The following is a 12,687-nucleotide window of genomic DNA, read 5'->3' on the forward strand; positions in this document are numbered from 1 at the left end:
CTCATACGGAATTCCGGGCAGCTTTTCAGGTGCTAACCTAGACAGCTACCACCAATGTTCAAGATAACACCCAAGCTACTTTTCTGCCTCCGCAAGAGAATAATTTTGCTATAGCTCGAGTTAGTGAATTTATGCAGATGAATCCACCTGAGTTCTATAGGTTGAAGGTAGGTGAAGACCCACAAATATATTTAGATAAAGTGAGAAAGATCACCTAGATTATGCACGTGACTGAGGAGGAGAGTGTTAAATTAGCTGCCTATCTAATAAAAGATGTTGCATATGATTGGGTGGAAATGTGGTGGGAAAGTAGAGTGTAGAATTCCGCTCTTATGACTTGGCAGTTATTCCAGGATGTCTTCTTGGATAGATTCTTTCCTCTTGATATGAGTGAAGTAAAAATAGAGGAATTCATGAATTTGAGACAAGGCTCTATGACTGTTAAGGAGTATTGCCTTAGATTCAATTAGTTATCCAAATATGCTCCTAGTATGATGCTTGACTCCAGGACCATCATGAGTAACTTGGTGACCGGTATGTCGAGTTACTTTATGAAAGTATGTAGATCTGCTATGCTTAATAGGGAGATAGAATTTTCTTAATTGATGATACATGCTCAACAGTTTGAAGCTGATAAGGTGAAAGAGAGTGAGAGAGTAAGAGGGAATAAAAGAGCTAGATTAGAGTAGCAGGGATTCGGTCAGTCCAAATTCTATGGAGGGAACCACCCTCAATTTTAGAGACGTACATTTATACCCGCGCCTTCCCCAGTTAGTGCTCTCGACCTAGAAGCAGGAAGGAGTAGGGGAACAGGCCTATCCCATCCAGGTCTCAGGAAAATATAAGTAATAGACCTCGTCCTCCTTTATGTGGAAAGTGTGGTAGAGATATTTTTGGAGAGTATTTTGTTGATTAGAGGGGTTGCTTTGGTTGTGGCAAGTTAGGCCACCGACTTACATATTGTTCGTATGCTACACAGGGGAGTCGAGATGCTTGTCCCCAGAGTTAGGCTACCAGTTCCCCCGCTCTCGTTGCCATCCTAGTTCCTCCTTAGGGTGCCTTTCTAGTACTGCTGGCGGTTCATACCAGAATCACTTCTATGCTATACCACCTCGCCAGGACAAGGAGAATTCTGCAGATGTTGTCACTAGTATGCTCCGTGTCTTTCATTTTGATGTGTATGTATTGATGGACCCCAGTTTGAGTTTCTCTTATGTGACACCTCTGATTGTTGTAAATTTTGAGATGGACTGTGAATGGATTCCTGAGCCTATTCTGGTTTCTACCCTGGTAGGAGAATCTGTTATTAATAAGACAGTGTATAGGAAGTGTCTGGTCACTATTCTTCATCGGGTCATATGTACAGATTTAATTGAGCTAGATATGGTTGATTTTGACGTCATTCTGGGTATAGATTGGCTTTACTCATGCTATATGTCTATAGATTGTCATACCCGAGAGGTCAAGTTTTAGTTTCCTTACGAGCCCATTTTTGAGTGGTCCAGGAGTTCTGTAACTCCAAAGAGCGATTTCATATCCTACCTCAAAGCTAGGAAATTGATTTCAAAGGGTTACATCTATCACCTTGTTTGAGTTAAAGACCTTAAGTCCGAGACTCTAACTATTCAGTCAGTTAGTATTGTTAATGATTTTCCTGATGTTTTCTCGAAAGACCTCCCAGAGGTCCCACCTGATAGAGAAAGAGAATTTGGGATTGATCTCCTTACCGGCACTCAAAGATCTCTTAGAAAAAGTCTTTATCAGACCCAGTGTTTCCCCATGGGGTGCACCTATTCTATTTTCTCAAAAGAAAGATGGTACATTGCGTATGTGCATTGACTACCGTCAACTCAATAAGGTAACTATCAAGAACAAGTGCCCTCTTCCTAGAATTGATGATTTATTTGATCAGCTACAGGGTGCAAGTTATTTCTTAAAGATAAAACTTCGATCCGTCTATCATCAGCTTAAAGTGAGAGAGTATGATATTCTAAAGATAACCTTTTGAACCTGCTATGGTCACTTTGAGTTTATTGTCATGTCCTTTGGGTTAACCAATGCTCTAGTAGCCTTCATGGATTTTATGAACTGAGTATTCAAGTGGTATCTGGATTTGTTTGTTATCGTGTTCATAGACGATGTTCTTGTGTATTCCAAAAGAGAGGATAATCGTGCCGACCATCTTTGAATTATCTTGAAAACTCTTAGAGATCATCAATTATTCGCTAAATTTAGCAAGTGTGAATTTTGGCTAAGGTCAGTTACTTTTCCGGGTCACATTATTTCTGCCGAAGGCATTAGAGTCGATCCCCAAAAGACAAAAGCTGTAAACAATTGGCCTAGACCTACCCCCCCATCTGTCATTAGGAGTTTCTTGGGTATAGCTTGTTACTACCATCGTTTTGTTGAAGGCTTCACTTATATTGCGTCTCCCATGACCCGTTTGACCCAAAAGAAAGTTAAGTTCCAGTGGACAGATGCCTCTGAGAAGTGTTTTTAGGAGGTGAAGACTCGACTAACTTCAGCCCCAGTGTTACTTTTGCCCGATGGTGCCGATGGTCCTGTAGTGTATTGTGACGCTTCCAGAGTTGGTTTGGGTTGTGTGTTGATGTAGAGGGGTAAAGTTATAGCTTAAGCCTCTAGATAGTTGATGCCTCATGAGAAGAATTACCCAACCTATGATCTTGAATTAGCAGCTGTAGTTTTTGCTTTGAATATCTGGAGACATTATTTGTATGCTGTTCATGTTGATATGTTTACTAATTACAAAAGCCTGTAATCTGTGTTTACTCAGAGGGATTTAAATCTTAGACAAAGAAGATGGTTAGAGTTGCTAAAAGACTACGATATGAGTGTGATGTATCACTTGGGCAAGGCCAATGTTATGGGAGATTCCTTTAGCACGATGTCGATGGGTAGTGTGGCGTATGTATGATAGGAAAGAATTGGCTCGTGATGTGCATCGTTTGGCTAGATTGGGTGTTAGATTGCTTAATTCCGATGAATGGAGTATGTTAGTTCAGAGTAGTTCTGAGTCCTCTTTGGTCTTGGAGGTAAAGGAGAAGCAAGACAGGGATCCTAGTTTGGTCAGGCTGAAGGAGTCAGTTAAGGACCAAAAGGTAGAGGTTTTCTCTCAAGGGGGAGATGGTGTGTTGAGATTCCAGGGTAGATTGTGTGTTCCCGATGTTGATGATCTAAGGCAGAGAATTATGGCTAAAGTGCATAGTGCCCGATATTTTATTCATCTTGGTGCTACCAAGATGTACCGTGATTTGCGAGAAATCTATTGGTGGAACAGTATGAAGAAACAAATAGTAAAATTTGTGGTAAAGTGTTCCACTTGTCAACAAGTTAAGGTAGAGCACCAAAGGCCCAGTGGTGTAATGCAAGAGTTTAGGATTCTTACTTGGAAGTGGGAAGAAGTGAATATGGATTTCGTGATTGGTTTGCCTCCTTCTCATCACCATCATGATTCAATTTGGGTTGTTGTAGACCGGCTGACTAAATCAGATCATTTCTTGACAGTGCATTCGTCTTATACAGCTAGGGATTATGCTAAATTATATATCCGTGAGTTAGTCAGATTACATATCATTCTTTTGGCTATTATCACTGATAGGGGTACTCAGTTTACTTCACAGTTTTTGAGGGCTTTTCAGAAGGGTCTCGGTACCCAAGTTCGTCTAAGTTCTGCTTTCCATCCGCAAATAGATAGTCAAGCTGAGTGGACTATTAAGACATTAAAAGATATGTTGAGGGGATGTGTGCTTGATTTTAAAGGTAGTTGGGATGAGCACTTGCCATTGATCGAGTTTGCTTATAACAATAGTTTCCATGCTAGTATTAAGATGGCCACGTTTGAAGCTTTGTATGGTAGAAGATGTAGATCGCCCATAGGTTTGGTTGAAGTAGGAGAAGAAGCTGTGATTGGGTTTGATGTTGTGTTCGAGGCTATGGAAAATGTTATGTTGATTCGAGAAAGATTCAAGACCGCTCAAAGTCGTCAGCAGTCGTATGCGGATGTGAGAAGAAAAGATCTTGAGTTTAATATTAATGATTTGGTGTACTTGTAGGTTTCACCCATGAAAGGAGTAAAGAGATTTGGGAAGAAGGGAAAGCTTAGTCCCCGTTAGGTTGGTCCATACAGGATTTTGAGTTATGTTGGGAAAGTAGCATATGAGGTGGAGTTACCCGCAGAGTTGTCTATCATTCATCTGATATTTCATGTTTCTATGCCTAATAAGTGCATTGGTGATTCTGTTGTGGTTGATTCTTCCAAAATCTTAGATATTCAGGATAGCCTTTCATTCGAGGAGTTTTCGGTTGAGGCTTTGGATTTTTAGATCCGTAGGCTAAGGAACAAAGAAGTCTCTTTGGTTAAAGTGGTTTGGCGAAATCAATTTGTTAAGAGTGCTACTTGGGAAGCCGAAGCTGATATACGAGCCAAGTACCCTCACCTCTTTTCTGTGAGTTTGGAGCGAGTAGAAGGTACCATTCTTTCTTAATTCCGCCCTCTTCTTATTAAAGATTCAGCTATGTATCCACTTCCATCACAAATTCGTGCATTTTGTACGGTATTTGAAGTAATAGATTAGAGTAAGCCCTTTGAGTGAGTCATTCCAGCTATACAACCTCATTTTTTGTCTTGTTCTTGGCCTATCTGGCAACATTCGAGGATGAATATTTCCAAGGGGCAGATATTGTAATACCCCAAGATTCTAACCAATAGTGCAACCATGACTCAAGATCATGAGAAATAAATTATAGTGGTTTGGTTGTTTTCTAGTCAAGGGTGATGTGTATTAAGGCCTCAAAGATGTCCTAACAAATAGGTGAATCAAAATATTCCTTACCGATTGAATTCTTGGGAAGGATATTGCCATATTCAACTTTAAATGAGTATATCTCTCATTATACTGCGAATTATTGAGCTCATGACCTACCAAAAGATAGATAATTGAAGTATCTTTTCAATGGTACCAATTTTGCCAAAATTTGGTATCGGAGCAAAGAGTTATGCCGATTTTACTCCAACATATCAGGCTGGGAAACTGAGTGACGACATTCGTGATAAGCTGTCACACGCGTGACGACTTATCACCAATGTCGTCAGTACTGGGAAGATTTCTAACCCTAGTGATGAAATTTTGTGATAAGACATCACTCTCGTGATGACTTATCATCAATGTCGTCAACCTTAGGCAGAAAATCATAAATTCAACCCTTTTGTGATGACATTTCATGATGACTTATCACCAACTTGATGGCTTGTCATGGATGTCGTCAGCTATTTTTTTTTCCAACCATTATGGGACGTTTTTGTAAGGATATTTTGGTCTTTTCCCATCTTTTGAAGGTCTCTATAAATATGAGAAACCCCTTCCCAACCCTAATTTCATCATTTACTCTTCCAATTCCCTTAAGAGAAAATATCTAGGGTTTTATCCAAGAACCCTAATATTTCAACAATCATCCATAAATTCTTCAAGATTTCTTCAAGAACTAAGTTCCTCATAGTGTGGGCTTCAAGAATTATTTATTACAAGTGCGGATAGAGTCTCAAGCACTAAAGTTCATCCGATTTCAAATATTAAGGTATGTGGGGGTTTGAACAAGAGCAATTCTTTTGTTCTTGTGCCCGAAGCTTTGATTTTTATTATTGATTTATATGATTTTGCTAGTGGGTTTATACCTAAATTACGTCATCATGAGACTATGAGAATATAAATTGTTCAAGCTTTGTTATACATGATTATTTTACAATCTCCAATTTATGACTTGATATTTAGTATGGTGAATTTCATATTTCTACCATGAGTTGATATTTCAAGTGCTTTCAAGATATGTGTCAAGCTTTAAGCTTCCTTATGACAAATTGAATTATTGAGTACATTGATTCATGAGATTGAACTGTTACAATGAGTCTTGATATTTCCTCAAAGGAATTGATGTTGCCATGATTTAATGAATTGATATATTTTGATATTGATAAAGATTTATTTGATTTGAGTCGAGTTAGGAATTCACAAATTGATTATGATTTGATAAATGAGAAAGAAATTTGTTTTGGTCTTCATGATAGACCCTTGTGATGTTTTCGGTGAATTTCCTAACGCGTTCTAAACTTGTGTCTGGGAGTAGTATTTAGCACCGAGCGGGAAATATGGTATTTTTCCCCAAACTACGTGCCTCCGTAGGATTGATATTGATAATTGTAGGCCAAAGGCCGAGTATCATATTGTGATCACTAAGTTTAGGTTGTTCTCCCTGGCAAGAGTACGACGCTCCCGCTAATGTGGGGTTCTCTCCTTAGGAGGGAAAACGTTGGACTCCATGTAGCTCACATGGTTTATGTCGGTTCTAATAACCCCCCATGTCCATAAGAGTTGGGTTTATTGAATTACCGAGTCACTCCGAGTCTTGAGTTGAAAAGTTGAGCTGTTTATGATAATTTATGAGGCTTTTGTTATATGATTTATTTACGATGAGATCATGAAAAGTATGTTTCAATCTAAATCAAGCCAAGTGAGCCATTATTGTACATATGCATATTTACATGAAATTGATGATGATATTTACATTGTTGCATGCACCCCCACATACTCAGTACATTCCCAAGTGCTGACCCATATATTTTCCTATGGGCTACATTTTCTCGTAATAAAAGTTCAGGTACTCAGCCGCAACCGCGTTAGCGATATTCGGGTGCCTCTCTATGTCTCCTCAGTGGTGAGTCCTCATGGTTCGAGGACCGTGTCTGTATTTTGTTATACCATTTTGTTGTTATGGCTTTCAGTACTGTTTGAGTCAGTTGGAGGTTAGTCCTATTGTCCCCTTGATTTTGATGTATAAAGGCTTTATCAGACTAAAGGGTTGGCATGTACAGAATTTCAGTATTTTGATTATACAGGCTAGTTTCTTATCTTATTCCAGCATGTTTATGATATGTCATTCTCCCTTATTCTAGCATGACTATTGTCAAAGTGAGTTCTAGAAGTGATGACAGGCTTAGAGGGTTAGCTTGAGGCCGCGTGTGGACTTAAGCACCGTGTGACGTCTCGGGAGGGAATTTCGGGGCGTTACAAGAATTTTACTTTATCACCCTTAATTAATTATTATACGTTATATAAGTATTAAAAAATTAATAATATTTAATAAAAAATAAAATAGACACAAAATGATAAACTCTTGATGTTGTAAATTAACTTGACGTTATATATGAGACTCACTTAAATTTTTTTCACATGAATTTTTATATTAATTTTGCTATAACTCTTCTAATTAGTTATTACAAGTCATTTAAGACATATCTGTTTCGCTACTTCAATCGTGATTTTACTGTATTGCCCTTAATTAATTATTATGGTCATTTAAGCATTAAAGAAATAATAATATTTCATAAAAAGTAAAAGACACAAAATGATACGTCAATATAAAAATTTGATTGACTATCGAAATTATATTAGTGTCAAAATTGAGATGGGACAGAGGAAGATATAAAGTAATATATATTATTTGTAAATGAGATAAAAAGTATTGTAAATCTTAAAAAATAAATAATATTTAACAAAAATAAGTAAAATAGACATTTCTGACATGTCTGCTACAGCTACTTCAATCATAATTTTACTATATCACCCCTAATTAATTATTATAAGTTATCTAATTATTAAAAATTAATAATATTTAATAAAAAGATAAACAAAACATAAAGCGATAAATTAACTCTTAATATTTTAAATTAACTTAATGCATTAGATGAAGTCCACTTAATTTTTTTTTCAAAAGTATTTTTCATAGTAATTTTGCCATATCACTTTCAATTAGTTATTAAAAGTCATATAAGACGTATCTGTTTTGTTACTTCAATCGTGATTTTACTATATCACTCCCAATTCATTATTATGGTTATCTAAGTATTACAAAATTAATAATATTTCATAAAAAGGTGAAATGGACACAAAATGATATGTCAACATAAAAAAATAGATTGACTATCAACATTATATTTGTGCCACATAAATTGGAATGAGACAAAGAAAGACATAAAATAACATATATTATTTGAAATTGAGATAAAAATATTGTAAATCATAATAATTAACAACTTAGAAAAAAAAAATATTGATTGTCAAGATTTTATTTGAGCCTCATAACTGGGAGAAAAGGAATATTCAAATCTTTTTGAAAAATTTTGTAAAAAAAAATCAGAAATCACACAATTAACAACTTAAAAGTTTAAAAGATATAAAATATTTGTTTGACTCTCGAAATTATATCAGTCACTTAAATTGAAATAGAAGAACAAGAATTATAAATAACAATAATTAAAAACTTAAATTATTTTAATGATGTGTCACATAAATTAAAAAAAATAACATTTATTGCACAGATCGTCGATATCTAGTACAACTAGGAGTGTAATGATTATGGGGGTTTGAGTTAAAAGTGACAAAATAGTTTGAAATTGATGTGTAGGTGACTCAAGTCTTAATAATTGGGTGTATGTGACAAGTACTTTATTATGGATTAAGAAATTTAGAGAAATTCAAAAATAACCCACATGTTTTAAAATTTTCACTTTGATCCAAATGTTTGTTAATATAATGGAAAATGGAGAAAAAAAGATGTGTTTCTCTCTCTTCTCATTTATTGTTGTTTTTTCTCTCTGTTTGTGATTTTTGTTGTTCATTATTTATGTTGCTTTATTAATCATCATTTTCTTCATTATCATCATCTTCTACTTCATTATCATCATTATCTTCTTCTTGTTAACCATTGTTGTTGTTTTTACCGCTACTGCTGCTACTTGACCAATTTTTTAGGTGAAATTTTGTTTTACACATCACTTTCCACATTATCACTACTTCATAGGTGACTCTGGGAAGTAAATTAATGATTCTTAGTTGAATTTGTCATCTGGGTACACTACTACTGCTGTTTTTTCAACAATGGATAGAGCGCGTTCATGAATACAACATAAGAGCCCATAATTTAAACTGATCACTCAGTTTGTTGCAACAGATAAATATTCTATTGCAGCAAAAGACTCATATGTTGGATTTATGTTTATGGTCCTATAATGCCCGTAACATGAATTAACAGATGGGTAATCTGTTGCAACAAAATATTTATCTGTTGCAACAGACTAGTTATCTATTATAACATATTACTTATGTGTTACAACAGATGCGTAATCTGTTCGAACAGAATATTTATCTATTGCAATGGACTATTTATTTGTTGCAATATATATAATTGTTCTATTGCAACAGATGAGTAATATGTTTGGAACAACTCAATACAACTCTTGTCACAAACCCAATAGATAACCAATATATTTCAACTCTTGCTATTGCTATTGGATTCAAATTAATCCTCAATCGTCGACAAGTTTGTTGAGAAGAAAAAAGAAATAATGAATATTAAATAAGAATTAAAATGTCAAAGCCGATCAAACATAAACATTTTTACTAAACAAAAACAAATAAAAATACACAGGCTAAAAGAAAAAAATAATCTTATTATTATTACTATTATTATTACTAATCGGCCAATCTTCAACCGCAGTAGCAGGGCCTCTTTAGCCTGCAAATCTCCTGGAGCATCCCTGATCTCACAACGCCCAACTCCTACTATAGGTCATGAACCAACTACGAAGTTACCGCACAGTGTCTTGCAGAAAAATAATCTCCCACACTGGATCAGCCATATCTAGAACATATATGAATTGACACAAAACGTAAAAACAAAAGGAAAAGAATCCGAATGTAATACAACTTATACTACCAATTGGCTATATTTACACAAAAAGCAAGAAAAAAACTTAACTGAGTCAGCGAAAAAAAAGTGGTTAAAGGTGTAATATGAAAGAAAAGATGAAAGAAATAAATAGAGTATAGTAGAATAAACGAGTGAGCTATTAAGGAGGGACCTATTTATAAAGGATTGAATTTGAATTAGTTAGGCAAAAAAATGCAACTGTTCACCTCCATTTATTAATTACATACAAACTGATGACTTTTTAATTACTGAGAAAAGTTATGACTTAATTAAATCAAGCTACTAACTGACATTTTGACTGTTCTGATAAGTCATGACTTTTCAGCTTATTATTATTATTAATTATTTCTTTTCATTAATTATTTTTATTGAGTTGTGATGACAGATTCCATATCTGTTGCATTAGATAACCCATCTGTGACAACAAATATTCTATCTGTTATAAAAAATATACAACCTGTTACATCAGATAATTTATCTGTTGCAACATATAATCTATCTTTTGTAATACTCATCATACCATTAATCCAAATTTAGTGTCTTTTTTATTATATAAAGTAAAAAAAATATTTTAAAACAAAAATGACAAAAAGTCACTACTTGTCGCCTATTTAATATTAACATCAATTATTCAAATTAAATGATCAATTTTTACGGTTATAAATTGTGTTTATCATTATTTCCTTATTGTTTTCTATAAAAAGAAATGACTTAATTAAATCAAGCTGGTTAGTTTTTTATTATTGTAACAAGTCATGACTTTTTAGCTTAGTATTATTTATTAGTTCTTAAATTTAAATAACTTTTTCTCAATTAAAAAATAGAAGACTTCTTACCTTTTCAATAACCGTTTCTTTGATAAAATAATAACCATTTTTATTGAGTTGTGATAATAAATTGTATATTTGTTGCATCAAATAACCCATCTGTTGCAACAGATATACCATTTGTGCTTTAGAAGCTTTTTTTGATTTCTTCTAACAGTTGATTCATCAATCACAACAGATTGGGAATTTGGTGCATCAACTGTTTTGAATATGTTAGACAAAAAAGTCACAACTGCTTACTTTTTTTTAACAATCATCATATACCTTAATTAATTCAATGTTGTGACCTTTTTATTATATAATAAATAAATAATTTAAAAAAAAAGATTTAAAAATAAAAATGGTGAAAAGTCACGATCAGTTATTAAAATTAAATAACGGTTCTTTTACGATTATTAATTGTGTTATCATTTATTTATGAACCATTTTCATATTAAATAATCAAAAATAACATGAATTTTAACCCTCTCAATAACAATAATCCTTTTTTTTAATTATTTATCGGCTATTGCAAGATATGATTCATCTATCACAATAGATTAACCATCTATTGCAACATATGGTTCATCCGTAGCCACAAACGCTCAATCCCTTCCATTCAAGACTTATTTTATTTTATGGAGAGCGTTAAGGTGTAAGCTTCCAACTAATGACAAAATCATTACTTTTGGACATGAACTAGTAGATTGTTCTTGTTGCTACAGGTCGGGTCTTGATACGGTGGAGCATATCTTTGTTTCTGGTGATTTTGCTACACAATTTTGGAGGTATTTTTTAGATTTTTGGGGCATTCAACATGATACAACTCCTTTGAGGAATTTATTGATGAAGTGGTGGATTCATAAATATAATAATGATGTTCACAAACTCATTCTTCAAGCAACTCCTTATTTTATTAGTTGGGGGGGGAAGAAATCTAGTATAATTATAGTTAAATTCTCCATTACTAAACATCTTTATATGCTATTGATTACTGTTTATCCATATATCTCTTGACCGAATAATTGGACTGATCTTGTTATTCTTATTGAAAAATGCCAACATGAGATGAAAGTTACCCAAGTTTGTTGGACCAATCCGCATCATACAATGGTAAAGCTAAAAAAAGGATGGAAATGCTTTGGAAAATCCAGGAAATATTGGAGCAGGGGGTATTTTGAGAGATAGTCAAGGAAAGCTGATGTTTTCTTTTGCGGCACCTCTTGAAGTTGGTTCTAATAAACTAGTGGAGGTTTAAGCAGCTATTATTGGAATCACTTGGTGCAAAAATCATGGCTATAGTAGAGTTATATTTGAAGTGGATTCTAAACTTTTAATCAAGTGGCTCAGACGCAACATCACACCACCATGGAGAACTTGCAGGAACATTGAGGAGCGCCAATATCTTACTAGTATACTTGATTGTTTCATACGTGTTCATGTATACATGGAGACAAATTTTTCGGTAGATACTCTAACCAAGCACAAACATGATGTGGAATCTACTCAATATTATTATAGCTTTCACCATCTTCCTCAGGAGACTAGAGGATTCTTCACTCTAGATAAAATGGGTGTGCCCAATTTTTGAAGAAGGATGTTGAAGCACATCAAGAAAACACCATAGATGGAGTTAGATTTTTTTTTTCTCCGGTATCTTCTTTTTGATTATCTCACCTCATCTGCTTCATCTACGCTATTATTCTCATTAGTTTATAGGTTTTATAAAGTACCTTATTTTGATTTGATTTTATTTTTACGATATAAGGGGAGAGTCTTCCTCATTTAAACTTTCTTACATTTATTGTATCGAAAGGAGTCCTTTCCTCTAGGTGCGTAGATCTAAGTTTTACTTTTAGTATCGGGGAAGAATCGACCGGCCTTAGAATGTTAGTTGACTCGGAACCACCATAGGATTGGAGGTCAGGTTTATGTCCCCCTTCTTGTGTCTTCTTTGTTTTTATTTATGATAAGGCTTGGGGGTATGCAGCTCAACCCCTGATCACCACAGGAGGGTGAGCCTAAAAAACTCTCTCCTTTGGCGGTCCGTTTGCAAAAAAAAAAAACCATTGGCATGTTGAGAATAAGGAATAGACCG

Source organism: Capsicum annuum, chromosome 4, assembly GCF_002878395.1.
Source record: "Capsicum annuum cultivar UCD-10X-F1 chromosome 4, UCD10Xv1.1, whole genome shotgun sequence".
NCBI classification, from domain to species: Eukaryota; Viridiplantae; Streptophyta; class Magnoliopsida; order Solanales; family Solanaceae; genus Capsicum; species Capsicum annuum.